General features: G+C 31.5%; 1 protein-coding gene across 20 annotated transcripts in view; it reads right to left on the reverse strand.

The window, feature by feature from the left end:
* mamo (maternal gene required for meiosis) overlaps positions 1–23,160 on the reverse strand; it is a 198,240-nt gene that overhangs the window by 101,919 nt on the left and 73,161 nt on the right. For 2 of the 20 annotated variants that reach the window (XM_020947000.2, XM_086835656.1), the window contains exon 1: positions 6,184–7,187. The exons of 11 other annotated variants lie outside the window; for them this stretch is intronic. The gene's annotated coding sequence lies outside the window, so the exon portion shown is untranslated. Of the gene's footprint in view, positions 1–6,183; positions 7,200–23,160 lie in introns of those variants that run through there. 7 more of the 20 variants (XM_086835652.1, XM_086835649.1, XM_086835648.1 and 4 more) reach the window with 7 other exon arrangements.

Raw genomic sequence — 23,160 nt, forward strand, 5'->3', positions numbered from 1 at the left:
TATAAAAATACAGTGCTTAATTTTAATTTTATAAGTTATAATTTAAACGTATTATTTATATAATGATGTATTCTTTAAAAAATCGATATAATAAGGTAAGGTATATAGTTCTCTGCAGCAATCTAATAAAAATATTTGAAATGCACATTTTTGAAGATAAAATGTACAAAGTATTATTAGAAAAATTATTTTAATATGTAAATATTAAGAAATTTATACATTTACTTCGATTAAGCATATCGGCATTATAACAACTTCCTAATTCATTTAATACAAATTATTTATCTATTACAATTGATATTTTCCGATTAAAAATATCAATATCAATATTATAAATCGATAGTTTCCTATACTTATCAATTATATCTTATTGCTGCGCACTTTGAGTGCAGAGAACATGTTTACTGAATCTCAAAAGTTGTTAAAAATTGTAAATTTATATTTTCCAATATGTAAATTAAAGATTCAACACCTTTAATATATATCGATATATATATATATTATTCTATTGCTACACACATCTCTAATTCAAGTGAATGGAAGTGCCAAGAATGGATACAATAGGCCCATTGGTGGCTGAGTCAAGTGCAAACACTTGCGACCTGTCAGCGCCCAGCGGCCAACCACAATGGCCTTCTCTTTTCCGCTTTTCCGCTCTGCGAAATTGATTCAACTTATTCATAATGACAACAAAAGTAGCAGCTATAGAAATAACAGATACAACAACAATAAGAAATTCTAGAACAGCAACTTCGATTTACTGGGAAACTTGGCCGGGACTTGCCGCCCTTGAAAAAAAGCTAATAAAAGTCAGTAGAAGTATGATATAGAATGCTCTAGATTAAATATATTTTTGAAAATATTATAGATATTAATTTAAAATATTTTTAAAAAGTAATTAACTTAACAATGTATGGGTTATAAGCTAAAGTTAAAGGTAAAAGGGAGAACAAAGCTCTTATGTTAAATAGGTATTTTATTTAACTTCAAAAAGATCTTTCAAGATGACTTAATTACCTAAAGAAATACTCCTTAAACAACTAAATTCTTAAGCTTAAAAATATTATTTTAATTTAATATTTACATTATTTTGCATAGCTCATAGACTCCCCCCTTCTCAGAGTATCTCCCATCGGCAGTCAATTGTGGCTAATGAACTAATGGACATTTCAGGGACAAATGCAAGCCAAGAAAAAATCACTTTTCTTTCGCTTGTTTTTTTTTTATAGCAAATTTATGTAGTGTGTGTGTGGCCCAAAAAAAGTGTGACCAACCTAGCATTTGAGGGGGAAAACAAAGAGTGAGAGAGAGGGACTGAAAGAGGAACAGAGAAAGGAAGGGCAATGGCAAAATGCAAAAGGCGTGGCCTGCAATTTACTCACGCCGCACAAATGGGTAAAAAAAAAATGATATGATCCAATTCAATTTAAGCGCGTGTCGCATGGCGAAGGTAACAGCCATTTCTATATGTACACTACTCTATACTATACACATATATATATATATATATTTATATATTTATATTTGTATTTGCAGTGACCCAGCTGCAATTGTTGTTGTTGCCGGTGTTGTACAAATGCAATTACAACTAAACACACGGCAAAAACTGGGGGGTGGGGAAAATGGCAGCAAACAAACGAAACACGAAGAGCCGACACACGAGCTATAAAGAGTGAGGGAAAAGAGAGGAGAAAGGGAAACAAATGAAACACCAACAAAACATGGGTTACAGTACTGTGTTTTTTTTTTCTCCTTTTCTTTGCTGCTCCGCCCACTTTCCCACACCCAACGCCAGGCGGCGAATGACGAATGACGGCCAGCCAAAGAGGGGGGGAAGGGGGGTGGTGTGGAAAGCCTGGTACGAGGTTTTCATAGGAAAATGTTTACGCCGCAAAATTAATCAGAAATAAAACCGTATTAATCGGGATTAATAAGCATTAATTGCAGGTAGTAACTGTAATTTTTTAAAACAAGGTTTAAGTCTCTTAAACTGTTATAAGCTGACATTAAAAATTTAAGAAGTTGGCAAGGAAAAATCAAGGAAAAGTGGAAAACAAAGCTATATAAATCGAATTTTGAAACAAGATTCACAATAAAACATATTTAATTTATAGCAGCTACTTTATAAAATAATAACTATAGAAAAATGTCTAATTACCAACTGAATTAAATGTTTATTGCAAAATGTATAAAAATCATAAAAAGAACATTGAAATTATGTTTATATTATATTACTTAAATAACATATTATATTTGTATATTTAATAGTTGAAGATACCACTTCTTTCTGACAAATATTTCAACAAATATTTGCTTTAAATTCAAATAGGTTTTAAAAAACGCCTAAAAAATATTTCTTCCAAAATTTTAAACTTTTAATACACATAACTCTTCAATTAAAAACACAAACAATAATAATTAAGTTGCATATTTTAGGCTCCTCAAGAAAATGCAAATTTATAATTTGCAAAAGAGATTGTGCCGGAAAATCAAGGAAAAGTAAAGCCCCAAAAAGAAAAAGGGAAGCGACCTAAGAAGAATTGAAAGGCGTTTGGTCTGCATTTGAGATGAAAATTGAGGGAGGAGGAGGAAAAGTAGGAGGAGTGGGTGAGGCCAACTGATGATGAGGGCGGTGGTTTTTCCTCTCTGTAGGTGACGAACGTCATCGTTGCCGTTTGCGCCGTTTTCAAATCGTGGGAAAATGTTTTTTTCGCTGCTCCTGTTGTTGTGAGTGTAAGTGTGTGAGTGTGTGTGTGCCTATGGGTGTGTTTGTTGTGCCAATTGTTGGTGTTTATGTTGTTGTTATTGTTGTTGTTGTTGCTGTTGTTTGACGGCTGCGGGCTGTGGGCTGATGAAAAGCTTTTTTGCCGCTCGCCGCAATTCGTTGCGCTGCATTAAGCAGAGCAAAAATGTAAAAAATAGTACAGAAAAAAAAGTAAAAATAATAAAAAATAAATAATAAAAAAGATAAAAAAATAAAGAAAAGTAACAAGAAAATGAAAAGAAAAGACTTGACTTGATCTGAGAACTAAGGATTCCTTGTAAACTAACTAAGAACACCTTTAAAGGGACATTATAATCAAAAAACTTTTAAATAAATAAAGTATATAATTTAAAAATCAGTAACATAATGATATATCTTTCTAAAATTTAATAAAATAGTGTTTTGTACTTAAAAACCACTGAAAATTTGTGTATAACCTTTACAAATAAAATAAATTACGTGTGTAACTGTTTATAATGTAATAAAATCAAGTTATATACTTTAAAAATCATATTTCCCTAAAAAATAATATAAATGATGATTATATCCTTTAAAAATACAAAAAAAAAATGATGAATATTAAAAATGGAGGTAACCCTTTAAAAATAGGTAAAATATTTCAATATCCTTTGAAAATAAAATAAAATATGGGTCTAAACAGTAAAATTTATATATATTATGGCCGATCCCTGTAGCCTAAGTTTGTAACTTCTGCCTACAGTGTACAAAAATAAAAAAAATAAAATAAAATATTATGGTTATATCCTTTAAAAAATCACATAAAATAAGGTTATATACTTAGTATGGGTATATTATGTATATAACCTTTGGAAACTTTAATATAATATTAAAAATTAATTAATAATTATTAATAAGCTATATCCTTAAAAAAAAAAATAATATATATTTTACCATACCCATAATTTATTTAATTTTTAAATAAATCTATGAATTAAAAATTCCAATCACGCATAGATATATCCTTTAAAAATAAAATTTAAGCTATAATTATACTTTAAAAATCATAATATATATAAGAAAATCACTTGACTTTAATTTTTATTAATAATTTACTTGAAAATATACTGAAATACATACTAAATATTTTAAATATATACTAAATATATTAACTTTATAAGAAATCCATAAAAACCAACTTTCTTTCTTAGAATTAAATTAGAAATCAACTGACTCAAATACCCTTGTAAATATTAAAGCTTTACAAGGCCTCAATTGTCTGTCAATATTTAATTTAAATACCGGATTTCCAGTGAATTATTGGAGAAGCTCTCCCTCTCTTCCTCAGAAGATTACGAAGACGTGTGTATATATGTTATGACATAAAATAAGCAAATATGTTAGAAAAAAAAATTCACAGTATTTAAAATTATATGAAGCGAAAGCCAAAACCATAAGCGTTTATATTCACATTCACCTGATCTATCGCACACTGGCTCTCGCACCTTATCACACACGCATGCCAAGTGCCCTTGGCCACCCAGCACACACACACTGGAACACCGCAACACCCAACACCCATCACCACCCACCACCCACCGCCTCCCACACGAGCGCACTTTGCCTTCGCCTTATCACAGCAACAGCGACGCTTGGCACTTGCATACATGCAATTTTCGAAGCGAATTTCTTTTTTTTTTGTCTTGTTCCTAATTGAATTTCAAGCGTTTTCAATTTCTTTTGCCTTCTCTCTTCTTTTTATGACTCTTAGACTGATAATACACAAGCAAATGACTGATAAAGAGACCGCAGCAAAGCCGGCAATAATAATAATAATAGCAACAAGTACAACAAAAAACGTACAAGTAAATCGAAACAAGAATAAACGAAAACTCGAGGCATTTGAACAACAGTTCAAGGCATTTTTGGCTTCACGACACAAAGTCTGCCATACAAAATGTGTTTCGATTATAGCAAATAGAGAGAGTGTACTAGGAAATGGTAATATATTATATAGAAATGATATAATATATAAGTCTGGTAATGGGAGAAAATGGGAGAAGGAGGTAAAGAGCTGACCTTGTAATAGGTACTATTAATAAATAAGATATAAAACTCATGTTTTCTATATCACAAATATTTAAAAAACTGAAATCTGGGAATTAAAGGAGTAACCCACGAATTAGTCTTAATAAAATAAATTAAATATTAATTATTAAACTAAAAAAAAAGATTGAAATCGAAGATAGAGGGCGAAAACAGACTTTATAGTAATTAGTACTAGTAAATAAACTAAAAAATTAATGATTTAATTATTAATAGTCTAACAAAAGCAGAAATTGAAGAAAGTAAATAATTAACAATTAAATTTTTAATTCATGTATATTTATTATTAAGAAATCTCTTATTTTTGTATTGATTTATATTAATTAATTTAAAATCTCTTACTTTTTCATTTACTAATATCAGTAATAAGATATTTAATATTTATACCCTTTTAGGGTATTATAATTTTATTTGAAAGCTTGTAACTTTGGAAGGAGTCATTTCCGACCCCATAAATCATATATATTCTTGATCAGCATGAAAAGCTGAATCGATCTAGCCATCTCCGGCAAGAAAATAAAATTATAAATTTTTTCGATATTTTTTAAGGGCTAACTTTATTAAAATTGTCGAAAAAAAATTGGCAAAATTTTGAATTTCTTTATTTTGTAAATTGAGTATGCAGATATAGAAACCTACTAAAAACTAAAATGGGACAGCTTTCCGAATTAAAATTAATGCATTCTTGGCTTAGTTATGAAATTTTTAAAACTTTGATTTGTCGAAAAAATTGTCATATAAAACTATCGATATTTTAAGACAAAGATCGATTTTCAATTCGATTCTATAATTCAATTAAAAACTTGCAAGGGTATATAAGCTTTGGTTTTCCGAAATAAGAGTCCTTACTTGTTTTTAAATTATTTATTATTATTATATTAGTTAATATTAGTTAATTTTATGTCAGTTATATTAGTTAACTAGAAATCTTTTCTTTTTATATTAATTAATTTAATTTAATTTGAAATCTCTTCAATTTTACTTAGTTATTTCTTTATTAATTTTTTTAAATCTCTTAAATGTGCATACTTTAATATTAGTTATTTATAACTGTCTTAGTTTTTTATTCATGATCAATAATTAATACGGAATCTCCTAGTTTTGCCTCAATTTTATATCACTTTTAAAGAAATCTCTTGTATTTTTTCATTCATTAATATTAATTAATTACAAATACCTTACAATTTCATTTATTAATAGTTTATGCACCTTTTAGTTATATGAATCCCTAACATTTCTCCTAGTTTTCATAAAGATCCTTACATAATTCCCATTTTTTCCACACATTGCCCACACTGCGTATGCTTGACGCATCGCGTATACGACATGTGTGCCCGCGTCCGCCTTTGACTCACCCTATTTGCTGTATGCAGCAGGCAGCGGCGGGCGACAGAGGGAAATATATATATATATATACAAATATATATATATGAAACGCTCTCCAACAGAAACCGAAAAAAATCCGTCTCTTGTCGATATTTATTTATTTTTCTTTAACTATATTTTGCTTATTTCTTATAATTTTCTTCTCTTTTCTGCTCCTTTTCTGTTATCTTTTCAATGAATTTGATCCATTTGATTTCCTTTTCGTATGCATATGGACTTCCTTGAACTTTACATATGCACTTTAAACGTGGCGTTCATTTTACTTTATTTTCTTCTTCTTCTTCTTTGCAGCACAAAACACGAGAAAAAAAATATATAAAATAAAAAAAAAAATTAACAAAATTAGAAACGTAGAAAAATTCACAAAATAATTGAGGGGTATTTTATGAAGGCGAAAAATGGCACGAACTAAAAAGGAATTTCTGCCTTTGAACACGTAGACGCGACACAGACGCGATGACGACGCGACGCAGAGCAGCAGCAGCGCGAGCGGCGGCGTCAGCGGAAAACGCGTGCAGCCTTGAGAAGATCGCGATAGCGACTGAAAAGCGGCAGGGCGGCGATAGAAGCAGGCAGGAAAAACAAAAAGAAAATAATTTGCAAAACTGCAATTGCAATTGCAATTGCACTACATAATGGCATAACGAAGGCAAAAAAAAAATATATAAAAAATAAAATATTAAATAGAATTATTAAGAAAATCACTGCACAATGCGTGCTTAATTTTGTTTTATTTTGTTTTTTTATTTTTAAGGATGCGCAGCAAGGACTTTTTGCTGCTCCTGCTTCGGCTTTCGTTACTATTCCGACTGCGCGCCGCTGCCACTGCAATTTTTCGTTGTCGTTGTTGTTGTTGTTGCTCCCAAACTCCGTTTCGCTCTGCCGAGGAAAGCGCGACGAGACGACGCACAACAAATAACTAACTAACAGCGGCTGTAGTAAAATGACAACTGAAACCGCAGCAGCAGGCGAAATGAAAACGAGTAACGATAGAGCAAAAAAAAAAATATATATATATATATATAAATACAACAACAACAACAAAAAAACAGTACAGCAACAACTAAATGCACACACTCACACGCCGCTGCAGCCAGCAACAACAATAAAAGCACCCAGCAGCAGCAGCAACAACAACAACAACGAAATAAATAAAATAAAAATTGACGATGGGCAGCGACGGCGACGTCGACAGCGACAGCGACAGCGACGGCAAACGCAGCTGCAGGCCGCCTGAGAGCTTCAAGTTCTACAAAGCAAACAGAGATGCCAAAAACTAACGGTGATTATTTTGGACCAACGTTAATAACTACAGGTTCTTTTCCTACATTTTCCTAAATATTTGGAATATTTAGATAAATAAAATTGATATATTGTTTGTATTTATATAATATTATTTTTATATATTTAAAACCGATTTCCTAACACTAAAACATGGATAACTCTAATTATTTTCTATATTTTAGATTTCATTTCTATATATTTTAGTTTTATATATTTTATTTTATTTTTATATTTCATTCTAAAATTTCTTGACTGAACTGAGATCTTTCAGCACCTTTCTCCAGCCCTTATATTTTCACAAATCTCAAATAATTGATTTTTTAGAAATATTTTATTATTAGATTTCTGTTCCATGGATCAGTATTTATAATTATATATACAAATTTATTATAGGTTTAATTTTTTTGAATTTAAAACTAAGGTTCTATCTCTCTTTCTTACTTTCTTTCATCCAATATTTTTCTAAAATGAGATGTATAACCTTCTAAATCCTTATTATAATAAAAATAATATTTTATATTAAATAATAAATTTCAATGTCCATTAATTATATTTAATACATGTTATAGAAAATATTTCTGTTTCTTAAATATATTAATATACATGGTCTAATATTTAAGAGCTTATATTCTTTAAGGAATATGTTACCCTATAACCAAATAAACTCTCCAGGCTTTAAATCTTAAGAAAACTTCTTAGTTCCTCAAAAGTAATTATTTTAAATCTTAAATAAATATTTTTAACCGTTTTCCAAAGCGATCTTAAAGTGATCTCGTATATTTCTACCTTCTTCGCTGCTTTCAAAGGCAGCACCACTGATTCTAACATTCTTTTCGCAAACTTTTCACTTTTCGCTGCATTCTCTGCCGCCTCGAGATGTGGAGCAAGCGAGAGGGGACTACTGATAAAAAGAGAAGGCAAGAAAAAGCGCGAGCGATAGAGAGAGAGAGGGAGAGAGCGGTGGCACTTTGCTGCCACGCTTCGTCAGCTGTTCGTTAGTCGGTTTCTTCTCTCTTTTTCTCTCTCTCTTTTTTTTTTTTGTCGTGTGTGCGGAAGTGCAGAGCGTGGCGTCGGCAGCGGCAGCGGAACGCAGCGGCGTAAGTGCAAGGCCAAACGCGTGCGAAAGAGAAGGTGGAGGAGGAGAGCGAGCGGGACAGAGAGACAAAGAATGAGCAAGACAGGGGGAAACGACAATGCGAAAAGGGAATTTAATATTAATTAAAGTGATCTTTCAAAATAATTTCTATTATAAATCATAATAATAATAATAATATTAATATAATAATATAATTAATAATATTAATATTATTGTTAATTTTTGTGATTTCAACGATTTCATACATTAATTTTTGGCAACTTGTGGTTTATTTATTAGTTTTAAATATTGGTATAATATATACCCTTGCACAGTATTATAATTTTAGTCAGAAACTTAAAACTATGTGAAGGAGTCATTTCCGACCCTATAAATCATATATATTCTTGATCAGCATTAAAAACCGAATCGATCTGGCTATCTACGGCAGGAAGAAATAGTTTTTAATTTTTTCACATTTTTTTAATGGGATTATATTGTTAAAATTGTCAAAAAAAATTGCGAAAAAATTGAATTTTTTTTAAATTATTAATTGAGTAAGCAGATTTGTTTACCTCATAAAAACTAACACAGAACAGCTTTCCGAATTGAAATTAAAGCCTTTTTGGCTGAGTTATGAGTATTTTAATCATTGATTTGGCAAATAAATTGTCATATACAAATATCAATTTTTAAATGAACATTTTTTTAAAATACTCAATATATTTCGATGCTCAAACTTCGAAAAAATAAATCTTTATGATCATATAAAACCAACTTTCTTTGCTATAGCGAATAGCACGCGCGTGCCCTTGAAAACTTAACCCAAGGCAGCTGTGTGTTGCCAACAGTCACCACTATCAAATCTCCCACCCACTGCGCCACCTCCTCCTCCTCTTGCCGCAGCTACTGGCACTTTCAAACTGTTTGCTGGCAAACAAAAGAAAGTGCAGAAATTGTTGAAATTTTCTTAGCGAAATCAGCAAAAACAAAAGCGAATCTCGAATCTCGCACGTAAAAATGTTGCTAAGAGCCAATGGCCAAAGCATTTTCATTGCCAAACACACAAAATTTCATACAAATGCGGTACGGTTCATTCTTTTCTATTTCGTTAATTCTTTATTTCTTTATTTTTCGCTTAGTTGCGCAAAAAAGAACGAAAATACATACGATTCACAAGGTGCATCATATGTACAAATCTATGAATGTATATAGGGAGCACTAAAGGGGGTATAAATGGGATATGATCATCAAGGGTTAAGCTTTCTAGAAGTCTAAAAACAATAATATTATTAAATAACAAAGAATATTTTATGGAATTATTCTATATAGTGTTCTTTGCCTTTAATTAATTAATGAACAACATTAGAAAGTTTTAATTTAAAGAAATAAAGACATATCTTATTGTATTAGTATTGGTTCTGAAGCTAGGGTTTATTTACATGATTTTTACCAGGAATAAAACTACTATATATCAGCTTCCATAGCAATATTTCTCGATTTACCAAAGTGTCAAATTCTAGGACTTTCTTGGTATGTAAATAGATATTTACATGATCCACCCTACATACAGATCATATATATATATTTATATATATAAGGAAATATACATACATGTGCTCCTCTCTCCCCTCTCTGTCTGTGTTTGTTTATTTTATGTGCGCACGTTGCCAATTGCGAGAAAATACACACAAAAAAAGAGAAAAAAACTACCGATGTTCAAGGTCGTGTGCGGCGAATGCACCTAAAACAACAACAAAATACAAAAGCCAAAAAAAAGGAGAAACAACAAAAAAAAACCATAGAATAAAAATAACAAACAATCGGTCATTCAGACGGGAACATACGCAAAATGTTTGAATTCTACAATGTGCAAAAAAAAACTAGCACAGAAATACGTACTTTTATATGCAAGGCGTACAGTGATCGTTGCTAATTACATTTTTGCACTTAATTGAATAGCTATATTTAGTGGCGAAATGTTTTCTAATTTCATCATTCGTTCTTCTGGAACTACATTACATTTTACGTATACGTAATATTTTTGATATTACGTATACGTCATATTATTATTTGACGTACTCCATAATTTCTCTGAAACTTAATTATATTTTACGTGTACGTAATATTTATGTTACGTTTACGTTATATCAAAAATATTTATATTAAATTAATAATATCAAAAATATTATAATATTAAGTAATATTTTTGATGACATACTTTCTTCTGGAACTTAATTACATTTGACGTATACGTAATATTTTTATGAAACGTATACGTAATATTATTATTTGACGTACTCCATACATTTTCTGAAATTTTATTATATTTTACGTGTACGTAATATTTATGTTACATATCCGTAATATTTCTGATAATGCGTATACGTAATATTTTTGATGTTACGTATACGTAATATTTTTGGACGTTACGTATACGTATTTCTTAATCAATCTGTATATTTTGTAAAATAATTCGTATTAAGCCATACATATTGATAAGAGTTCCAATAATTATTGTCTAGAGTCTCCATAGAAACGCATAAAATATTAAGTGAATGCTTGGAAAGTTTTTATAACGGATAAATGATGGAAAAAATTACTGAAATTAATATTGGAAAAGTTCCTCTAATAAAAACAAGGGATAATATTTAATTGGAATGCTTGGAAAAATCCTTAAAAATAACGAGTAATAATTAAAATAAATAAATATATAATATATATTATATTAATAAAGTATTCTTAAAAACTGACGTACTCAATACAGAATGAATGCTTCTGGAAAAACGAAATAAAATATGGAATATATAATGAGTTCTTGTTAATTGCAATCAATAATATATAATATATGTTAAATGCTTAGAAAGTCACTGACTGCTAGAAAAGAATGATAGCAAAGTTCCCGCAAATACAAATATTATACGGGAAATGAATGTAGGGAAAGTCCCTGGAAGAAGAACGGATAAAATATAGAATAAACTTTTGGATAAATGCTTGGAAATTCAGGACAAAATGTAGAATTCATATTGGAAAAATCCCTGGAAAAAAATTGATAAATGCAATAAACGATTGGAATAAATGATTTGAATGAATGCTTGGAAAGTCCCTGAAAACTAACGGATCGCTTACTGTACTCAGCCTGTGTGTATGTGTGTGTGTGTACTCATGTGCGTTGTACTCCTGCCTGTATATTTATTTGTGTTTGTTTATATGTCTGTCTGTATGCATATATATGTATTTACAACAACAATTTGTGCCCGTCAATTGCAAGCGCGTCGCTGCCAGCGCCGCTGTAGCAGCAGCAGCAACGGCAGAGGCTTCGCTGCCATTGAATTTTCACTGCCAAGGTCGAACGTTGTTCTGATGCGCAACGCAATGCGCAATGCGATCGGCAGTGGGTGCGAGCAGGAGGGCAACTGTGCGAACGAAAACGAGAACACAGTGCGACCGACGAGTGCACAAAAGAGGGACAGAGAGAAAGAGAGAGAGTGTGTCAGAAGAGAGAGAGAAAGAGAGGGAGAGCGCGAGTGCGGGAATGCGAGAAAGGAGAATGCAACACAAGTTCTTCTGGCTCTTCTCCTTTCTCCTCCCTCCCTCTCTGAGCACAGTGGGCGGCAAATACAGATTTTCAGCATCACACAATATTTATTTATTTATTTCGAATTTCTACGTCAAGGGAAAAATTTCGTAGTTTTTTAAATAAATAAACACATTTATGAAATTAAAAATTACTCTTTTCTGAAAGTAATTTTTTGGATTTTATTGTAATTGTTATTGAGAACATATTTCAGAAGTATTTAAATTTATATTATTTATGTAAACAAAAATAGTTTCACTTTTCATACCTTTTTTTTTGGTAATTTTCAATGCGTATACGTAATATTTTATTCTTAATATTACAAAACGTAATTTTTTTTTGCATATTATTATTACGTATACGTAATATTTTTTGTATAATATTATAACGTATACGTAATATTTTTTGCAATATATTATTACGTATAAGATTAATAATTGAAATACACATTTTCGATGCGTATACGTAATATTTTATTCTTAATATTACGTATGCGTAATTTTTATTTGCATATTATTATTACGTATACGTAATTTTTTTTTTTGCATATTATAACGTATATGTAAAAATTTTCCATAATATCATTACGTATACGTAATATTTATTGCCTAATATTTTTACGTATACGTAATATATTTTCCAGATGTATATGTATATGTTTTCAATAATATTATTACGTATACGTAATATTTTTCATATAAAATTATTACGTATACGTAATATTTTTTCCATATTATTACGTATACGTTATATATTTTCCAAAACATTATTAAGGATATGTAAACTATTTTTCATAATATTATTACGTATACGTAATATTTCGCTTTTATTAAAACTAAACTAAACTAATAAAATGTTGAATATTCAGATTAATATATATTTTATTTTGTATTTTTACATTCTCTTTAAATTTTTCAGTGTTGTTGTTTTGTTTTGTGTTTTATCATTTGTTCGTCGATCACCTTTTGACCCCACTGTGCGGATGTGTTTGTGTGGGCGCTGTGGCGGAAACGATATGCGGCTTATGTAATGCGACAACAACAACAATATGAATACAAAAAGAAAAAAATAAAAACAAGAAGAAGGAAAAAAAAACAACAAACAATCAGCGGCGACGCGTTGGCAGCGTCAAATGCATACGCACACGCTTCCACCTCCTCCCCCCTCTCTTCGCCCAATCGCACTTCTACGAACGCTTCCTGCACTTTTTGTTGTTTTTGTCGTTCGGTTACGCTTTTCATATCGCTCGGCGTCTGTTTTTCCACACCCCCGAAGCCCCTTCTAGATGCACTTGGCTTAAAAAGTGTCTTACAAAAATTAGAAAATTATTTAATTTTAAAACCTGAACATTAGAATGTTATTTTTATTTCTATTTATTTTTGTTATTTATTTCTATAAATTAATGTGTAAAGGATCTTTAAAAGCTTGAATATTTTAATTAGCAAATAGAAAGATATTCTATTGAATAATTAAAATATATAAAAACATCCTATCTAATTGCATTTATATTGAATATTTTGTATTAGATTGAATATTTTGTATTAGATAAATATACAAAATATTCTAAAAGATATATCTGAAAATAAGCAATTATATAAATATACAAATAAATAAATAGATAGCATGATAAATTAATTTATAATCTATTAGAAAACAAATAAATTGAAAGAATTCATGTTTACCTAAGAAAAAACTGCACAAGAAACTGGTTCTAAAAGGAAATAATAATCCTAAAACACATTTAAATTGCTAAAACAAATTTATTGAATATAAAATAACACCTTTAATAAATTCTTTATTATATTTAAATAAAGTAAAATATTCAACAAAACCCCACAATTTTTCCCCCTGTGTACTCCTATTTCTTTATTTTCCCTTATATATATTTTTTTTGCTACGCCTTTTGTGCTTTTTGCATGTTTTCCTATCGCATTTGTTTTCTCAAGTTCGCGCGCGGCTCTTGTGCAATTTGTCATAATACCGCCCCCAATACCCCGGCGTGCGCGCTGTAATCTTCCCCCACCCACACACACACACACATACACACACACACTGCGTATGCGTAATATTTCAAGAGAAGTAACAAAAATACAACAAAAAAAAAAGAGAACAAAAAATTGCATCGTTTTGTCAGCGCGGTAAAAACGTAAACAAAAACAAGCCGCCGCCAAATGCACTTTTGGCCATAAATCAGCGAAGAGAATGGAAAAATCAGCAGTGGAAAAGAAATAATAATAACGCTTACCACAGACCCAAAGGCGCCACGCCCTCAAAAACAAAAAAAAAAAAAAGGCCAGCAAAATGAAGACATAATTTGACATAAGCGATGTTAAAGTTCACCAAATCACCAGACTCTCGCAAACATCAAAAGGTAAAACGACTCATGAAGAAATATCTGAACTAAAGGAGTCCCTTACAGATGAGGAAATTATATTATAAATAATAAAAGAAATTAAAATTTTAATGCCCTATGTCTGACTGAATAAAATATATAATATAGTATAATAATATAGTACATATAATATAAATAAAATAATATCTTACAATATAATATCATATACAATATATCATATATAACATAATACATATAATATAAAATACAATATAATACCTATATGTCTAGTTTTCTGATAATATTAACAATAACAACATAATATCTTTCTGAACATAAATATTTATACAAAATAAAAGCGAATTTAAAACTTTTAAAAACTTTTAGGTCATAAAAAATCAATACCTTTTACATTTGTATAAATTATTATTATACTTTTATAAAATTATTAAACATATACAAAAAATATTTTTGTATATTATTTTATAAACAACTCAAAATTATGTTGCCCAATTATATTATTTAGTTGCCTTAATTATCTTTTTAATAAAGTTATAGGTTAATAGTTAGATAACCCGATTAAAAAAAATAAAAGAAATAATTATTTTAAACCCAATAAATGGTAAAAACCATTTTAATTTCAAAATTAAGTCAAATTTTTAAGTGCTTCTTTACAAAATAATCTAAAAAAATTTTCTTAAAATTATATTTATAACCCTGCTTAACCTATCAATTCGTTATAACCCTTTTAGAAGAGTATAAAAACAAAAATCACAAGAAAGAAAACAGTGATTGACTCGCCTCAACTTGACGACGGGACAGCACTCTCTGCGGCTGCGCGGTCGGCTCTTTTGGTGATAATGTCAAAGGACTGGCCCCGCCCCCTCAAGCACTCCTGCCTCCTCATTCTCCCCCTCCTCCCTCTCTGGCTCAGCACCACCCCCCCGCAATGCTTAATCATGCGAGCGGCAAGAAAAACCGAAATGCAGCAGCAAATGCAGCGCCTGTCAAAGCTGCGATTAATCTCACTCACCAAGTTGCAGGAAAAGAGGGGAAAAACGGGAGAAAACGGGGAGGAAAATGCAGCAGCCAAAGTCAGCACAGTGGTTCAAAGTACTCCACATAATAAATATATATATATGTTTATATATATATATTGTAAAGTAAAAGTTCAAAAATTTAAGAGTAACTAATATGATTTTTTAAAAGTTTAAGGAACTAATAAATATATCATATTCATAGACTTAATTTCTATTAACCTTTCTTTTATACTATAAATAAATAAAATACTTAAACTATAAATTAAACATTTTGTTTAAAAAATTAATAAAATAATACAAATATTTATAAGTTCCTTTTTTATCTAATATCTAACCCACTGTTCTCAGGCTAAGGCTGCGGAACTCATAATTGAGATATGAACTTGGCAATATTTCATAAAAAGAAAATATATATATATATAGAAAAAGGAGATGAAAGAGGAGGTGAGGAGGAAATAAAAGGTAGACCAGGAGGGAGAGAAAGAGGAAGAGTAGGAAAATGAGGCAAAGCCAGAAAGGTAGACTGGTCAAGCCAAGGACCGACTCGGATCGCGGCTCGTTCGTCTAGAAATAACTTAATTGTCACTCAATTACTCAGTTTTCAGCTAAAAGCATTCATTGCTCTGGCTTAACGTCAAGCCAAAGGAGGGGTTGAGAGGAAAGGGAGGTAAATGCCAGGAGATGGAGCCAGCTTTTGGATCCAGAGATGGAGTTGGAGCCACAAGTTGGGAGTGGAGAGTGAAGTTGGAAACCCGTCGCCTAGGCGTGAATAATAGCCACAGAGACGCGAGTCTTGGCCATGGTCAAGCTGAATGAAAATTGATGAGTTGCGACAGTTTTTGGCCAAAGGGCAAAGCAAAAGCGGCCAAAAAAAGGTAGGAAAAAATATACAGAAAATGTACAAAGCTATTGAAATGCTCTAAATAAATATTGGAAGAATGGTTATTTTATAAATGAATCAATAAACAAGGTAATTATAAACCAAATATTAGTGGTAAGCATAGATTTTTGATTCAAAAGAGTTCTTAAAACTTCTTTAATATTTTTTCCAGACATAAGTAAATATAATATAAATATTCAGGCAAATAATGATATAATAATACATGGTAAATATGGAAATAAAATTGTTATAATCATCGATATTATTGTATGCCTAAAAAAAAGATTCTTAAAACTTTAGCAACTCCACTTTTAAGTTCAAAAATAAGTATATAAATAATATATATATAAAGAAAAAATATAATTTAGAAAAAATCCATAATAAATCTCTTAATATAAATGAATATAAATTTTATTCCTACAATTTCCTAGTTAATAAATAAATATTTTTTAAACATTTTACATTTTAAAAGCATTTTCCAACCCAAAAAGAAGGCACTCCCCGAGCAATAAAGAATAAAAGGAATGACTAGAAAAGGTTCCCTCGTCCCTAGATCTAGGGATTCCCCTCCCCTGAAGGGACCCTTTAATGGCCAAAGTACTTTGTCATGGTCTCTATTTTTTTTTTTTGGAGGGATTGGCTAACTCCATGCAACTATCAATCAAATGGTTTGTGTGGGTGACCACGAACCCAAGGAAGACACAAAAGGTCAGCGGGCTTCTCTCGCCTGATTGACATAAATGGATGTATTCTCATTTTGATTGGAGCCCTTCTCGATGATTGAACTCTGCTAATGAGCTTTATTGACCCCAAAAGATGATGATCCTTGAGTGATTTTCTAAAGGATCAAGCACGATTGATTGAGTGAAATAACAAGAAAGAGGTAATATTTTAACTTTTAATAATATAATGGTTAAGAAAGGTTTCCTTGCTTAATGGATTGATGGGTTTAAAGACTCTATGATTGACAGTAAATAGTGGAGTTTCCTAAACTGATTGATTGATTGGGTAAGAAAGGAGATTTTCAATTAGATTTTGTATTCCATAAATATGGGTTTGTTTAGACTGTTTGATGATTGTGATTTGTACTATTTTTTCTGTAAAATTTAATTATCAGTATTTATGGCATGATTGATGGCTTTTTAGTGGACCCTAAAATGCACCTCCTTCATCTCCTGCTTCTCCTACAGCTCCCTTTTTCAGCTCCTCCTCCTTTTCCACCTTCTCCGTCTACTCCCAAAGAGCCTTTGCTCTCCTTCCATCCATAAAACGCCATAAATCCTAATCAAAACTAAGCGCAAACAAGCTAAAAACCAAGGACTATACAGAAGAGAGATTGAAGGCGGGTTAAAGGAGGTAAAAGGGAGGCTAAAAAGTGAGGTAAAAGGGAGGTATCTGAATGGAGGGATTTCATAGCCACCTTTGGTGCCATGGAACGTGAATCTATAAATCCATTAATGCCATTTACCGCATAAACATAAACTAAACGCGCTCCAGGATGATCATCTCCACAATAATGATGATGATGATGCTGATAATGATGATGACGCGGAGAAGGCCGCAGACTTTTCGGGGCATCAACACCAAAGGCTAAAAAAAAAATATTTTTCGGATCCCAGATCCTCGGTTCCCCAATCCGACTCCTAAAAACCTTCCCCGCGAACCGAAAGGCAATTGCTCCATAAAGTAAAACTAAATTGCTCAATAATTTTGTCCACATTTGATTATGTCTTCCAAAAGGGGAGGCGGGGGAGTGACGGTAGGTAGATGGGCACAGCTGCACAGAGAGAAAATGCTGTTAATTTTGGTATATTTTTAATTAAAAAATGTACAAGAACGATATACCTCTTCTATGACTAGAAAATATAAAGTTTTTATATGTAAAATATTCCTATTTTGCTTGGGGAAGTAATTATTAATATTACAATATAGTTTAATGCTTGAATAAATTAATAGAAATATTTATTTCAATTGAGAAATAATTTTAAATGCTAGGATAATTATTATAAATATTTATTTCACTTGAGAAATATTTTTAAATGCTTGGAAAAATGTTTTTAATATTTCTATCGAGGAAAAAATATTTTTAAGTGCTTGAAAAAATATTATAATAAATTTATTTCAATTGAGAACAATTTTTAAATGCTTGGATAATTATTATAAATATTTATTTCAATTAAGAAACATTTTCAATGCTTGGAAAATTATTATAAATATTTATTTCAATTAAAAAATAATTTTAAATGCTTGGAACATTTTTCAAAATATTTATTTCAATTAAGAAACATTTTCAATGCTTCGAAAACTCCTTTAAAATATTTCTATCAATTGAAAAACATCTTTTAATATGATTTTTCTTGAAATGTATTACATTTTCTTAGCTTTTTCAACTAAATATTTCTTGTTTATTTTATGTATATATTTTTTACAGTGCCTAGTGAACTCTAGCTCCCCCACCCCTCTTTCCACCCCACCCCACCCCCCTCCCTCACTTACCACAACCGAATTGCAGTCACGATTGTGCGGGGCAGGCCAACACTAAATTCAAAACCCATAAAGACATCAAAGCAGGCAACGCGTGTAACAATTTGCCAGAAAAGCCAGGCCAGCAACAAATGCAACAAAACGCAAATTAACAACGGACCGACACAACGGAGCACAAGGAGGAGGACGTGGAGGAGGATGAGGGGCAGGAGATGTCAGGAGAGGAGGGAGACCTGGAACTGGGAACGAGGAACTTGGAACTTGTGACTACAAACGACGACAACGATCGGCCAAAAAAAAAAAGAGCTGAAAAAAACAAAACAACAAGGCGACCTGGCCAGGCTATCCGCACCCGCACAATTCCAACAACAATTTCAACAACAACGATTCCAACAACAACAACAACACCGAGTGGTAACAACAGAAACAACAAACAACCTCGAAGCTGGCCAAGAAGATGATGGCTTAACGAAATTGGTCATACCCTAGAAAGACCCTAGAAAAAAGGGCTAAGAGATGGGCTCACAAGAGTCCTAGGAACATCTAAAGGAATTCTTAGTAAATAATAATATTAAAAAACTTATTTAATATTTATCGTGCTGTCAACAAAAATGTATATATATCTTAATAAAAAGATATTTCAGAATTTATTTGAAGTTTTTTAAAACATCTTTCTAAATATATTTAAATATTATAAGAACTTGTCTCAGAACAGCCCAAAATATACATTTTTTGGAGAGTAGAAAGTATATAAAACCTGTCCTAATATTGAAATATAAATATTTTATGTATTGAATGCATATTTTCGAAATATAATAATAAAATATTTATTTCAAGTGTTGCATTTATCTTTCTTAATATTTTATTTTTTAAAGAGTTTTTTAAGAATTTATTATTTCTACTTTCTGAAGTATTGTTTGTCTTTTTTAATAGTTTCTTAATTTTGTTATTTAATATTATTCAAATGCTTTTGAATTTTTAAGGATTTATCTTTTATATATCTTAATTAATTTCGATAGGAGTTTAACTCAGTAAAAAAGTATATGTTATAACATAGTTAAGTTAAAACTAACAAGATTTTTAAAGAAAAGAATCAAGTAATTTATTTCCCACTGGTATGACTTAATTTTTATTGCATTTTATATGAATTCAAGTATTTATTACATATTTATTACATACTTTTATTCAAACATATAAATATATCCTATAAAAAAATATACTAAAACATTCAATTAATGTCTTAAACCAAGATTAAGCTATGAAATTCCCCCAAAATTTGTTGGCTTTCTATTTTCGTGGGATTTCATAATGCCTGGAAGAGATACACAGAGACAGAGCCACCCACAATGCAGAGACTAGGAACAGGTATTGTGTGTGTGTATATATCTGCGGTGTGTGTGTGGTTTTTAGATGAACTCTGGGTTTATTTTTCTTTTTGGAATTGAGATTGGGGGAGAGGCAGATGCCGCCTTGGGCTGGCGATCGATGGATAGATGGATGGATGGATGGTGGAGCTGAAATGCTCATTAAAAATGTAGAAAGCTCTCTACCGAAAGAGCCACCCCAAGATCGATAGGCAACGATCAACGATCACCGATTGCCCCCGCACCGATTGCCCCCGATTGCTGTCAGCGTTAATCGCACGATCTTAATTTACAGCAACAACGGAGAGCAGGACAGGACGACGACGACGACGACGACTACCGGCGACAGAGATCACTTACACACACACAGAAAGAGACAGAGAGAGGGAGAAAAAAGAGATAGATAGAGTCTATATCCCGAGATCTCTTGGCCAATTTGGCGAACGCAACTTTCGCTTTTTTTCCTTTTTTTTTAGCCAACTGCTAACGATCGTCAATCGACGGCAATTTATTATTATGCAGTCGCCTGCTTGTTCGTATTTAATTCAATTAAAAGTCGGTTAGAAATCATGGTAATTATGTTTCACCAAAGAATTGGCAAGTGCATAATGATTGCCAATAATGATCATTAATCGATCGAGTGTACCTAATCCGATTTTAATGTCGTGATCGGTAAATCAAAAGACAGCTCTTGGAAACTAAGACGATCGTTAAACGAACTTTTACGAGTATTCCCGCAGATTCACTTAATTTTCTTTATGACTCTTTGGGTTATATATACACCATCAGTCGGAGAATACACATATATAGCTAATTAGTAAATATATATTAACTTTGTATAGTTATTTAATATATTTTCCTTGCCACACATTTTTCTTTAGAAAAATCCTTGTATCAAGATCTGTGTTTGAACATCAAAATTGCTATTGGCAAATCCATCACCATCGGCAGGAAGGTGAAATCAAATATGAAAAGAATTCAGCTCACACACAACAACAACAACTCCAACAACAACCACAACAACAACTTTGACAACATTGAACAACAACGTTTTCCGCTTTTGCGATAAGGCCAAAAAACCAAACAACAAACAAAACCAACAACCACCAAACACCACCAACAACAGCTACACCAACAATTGTTGGTGAGGCGTGTGTGGGCGCAATTTTCCATTGAATTATAATTTTTTCACATTACAATTTTCCCCTTTCCAAAGGTGTACAGTGAACAAAAAAGAAGACAGACTCCCTTTTAAAGGATAAATCTATATTTGATTCTAAAACATTGTTGAAAACTTAATAAAAATATATTCCAATAAATGAAATGGGTTTTTCTCCAAAAACATAGCATACTATTTTGATGGTTAATATTATTTATTGATTTTATATTAGATTTTATATAAATAAATGTAATTTATATTAGTATTTTATATTTTCTTTAGTATTTTATTTGAATTTATTCTTTATTTTTCATTTTTCCCTCTGCATCTATCGCTCTCTGTGGATTTTGGCTTGTCATAATTTTCATTACATGTTTTTCTGCCATGTTTGTTCGCTTTCATTCCGTTCGAAGGGGGGGCTAAAACCAAAGCGTACCTATAAAGCCTGATAAAGATCTTTTGCCATAGAGAGTGTGCGGGCTGTAAGCTGCAGGAAAATAAGCAACAACAACAACAAAATGCCAGTAACAACAACAAAACAACAACATTGAACAACAGCAAAAATTGCAACAATCTGATAAAGACAACAAACTGAACTCAACTCGGAGAGAAAGAGAGACCTCAATTGCGGTTTGTCTGCCAACTACAAGAAGAAAATAAAAAGAAAAATCCAATAAACAAATAAATGAAAACAACTAAAAATAAATACAATAAAAAAATGGCATATTACAAAAAGCAAAACCTAAACAAAAAAGTGCGTGAGCTGAGAGAGAATTGAAAAAATTCTGTGGGCAGCTTGGCGACACTTTTGTCACAGAAATTATCAAAGCAAAAATGTTGACAGTTTTTCGATAGGAAATTATAGTTTTCCAAAGAAAAATTAATGGGAAATGTTACAGAAATAATTATTAGTAAGGTATTTTCGATTTATTTCTTTAGAAAATTCTGTCTGAAATGCTTCAATTTTACATTTTTTTTATTCGTAAAATCATCCTTGTAGGTTTTCATCTAAATTGCGTTTGAAAATCAACTTGATAGTTCAAGGATATATATAGTCCAGAAGAAGGTTATATTGTTTAGACTTGGCTTGAACGACATTTGTGTCAAAACAAAACGACAACTAACAAAACTCGTATGCGCCTGCGCCCTCGATTTGCCACCAAGCCCCGATTTTCCTTGCAATTTTTTTTGGCATTTTTGTTGTTGTTTTTTGCCCACCCACGCAGCCTCCGTTGACGGATTGAGAGATTTTTCCTGCTGGCTTGCTATATATATATCTATTTTTTCCATGGATATATTGTATTGGAGTATGTTGTTGGACGCAGTGGCGCAAATCGGGGACGCCATGACATTATAATATGTCAATTTTTATGCCGTTTGGCAGGCGCGTGTTAGAAAATGTCAAAATCCAGCGGCGCAGTCAAACTCTCAAGTCTCCCAGCAGCAAAAGCAACAACAACAGAAAACTACAACAAATAAAATTAAAAAATAAAACTAGGGGAAAAAAGCAACAACAACAAGGAACAACAGCAACAACATGAAAACAGTAAAAGCAACAACTCTATTGTGCGCCCACGCGTTTTGTTCGCGTTTTAAAACGCGACCACTGTGTGTGCTCGTGTCAAGCCTTTCCCTCCCCCTTTTGGATCCCCTTTAGACCCCCTTTTGGACCCCCTCTTAACCCCCCTTTTGGCTTGTCTCGGCATGTTTGTGCTTTGGAGGTTTTTTTATATAGTTTTTTATTATTTGCT

This window comes from Drosophila serrata, unplaced genomic scaffold, assembly GCF_035046125.1.
Source record: "Drosophila serrata isolate PLE 108 unplaced genomic scaffold, ASM3504612v1 contig_276, whole genome shotgun sequence".
NCBI lineage: Eukaryota > Metazoa > Arthropoda > Insecta > Diptera > Drosophilidae > Drosophila > Drosophila serrata.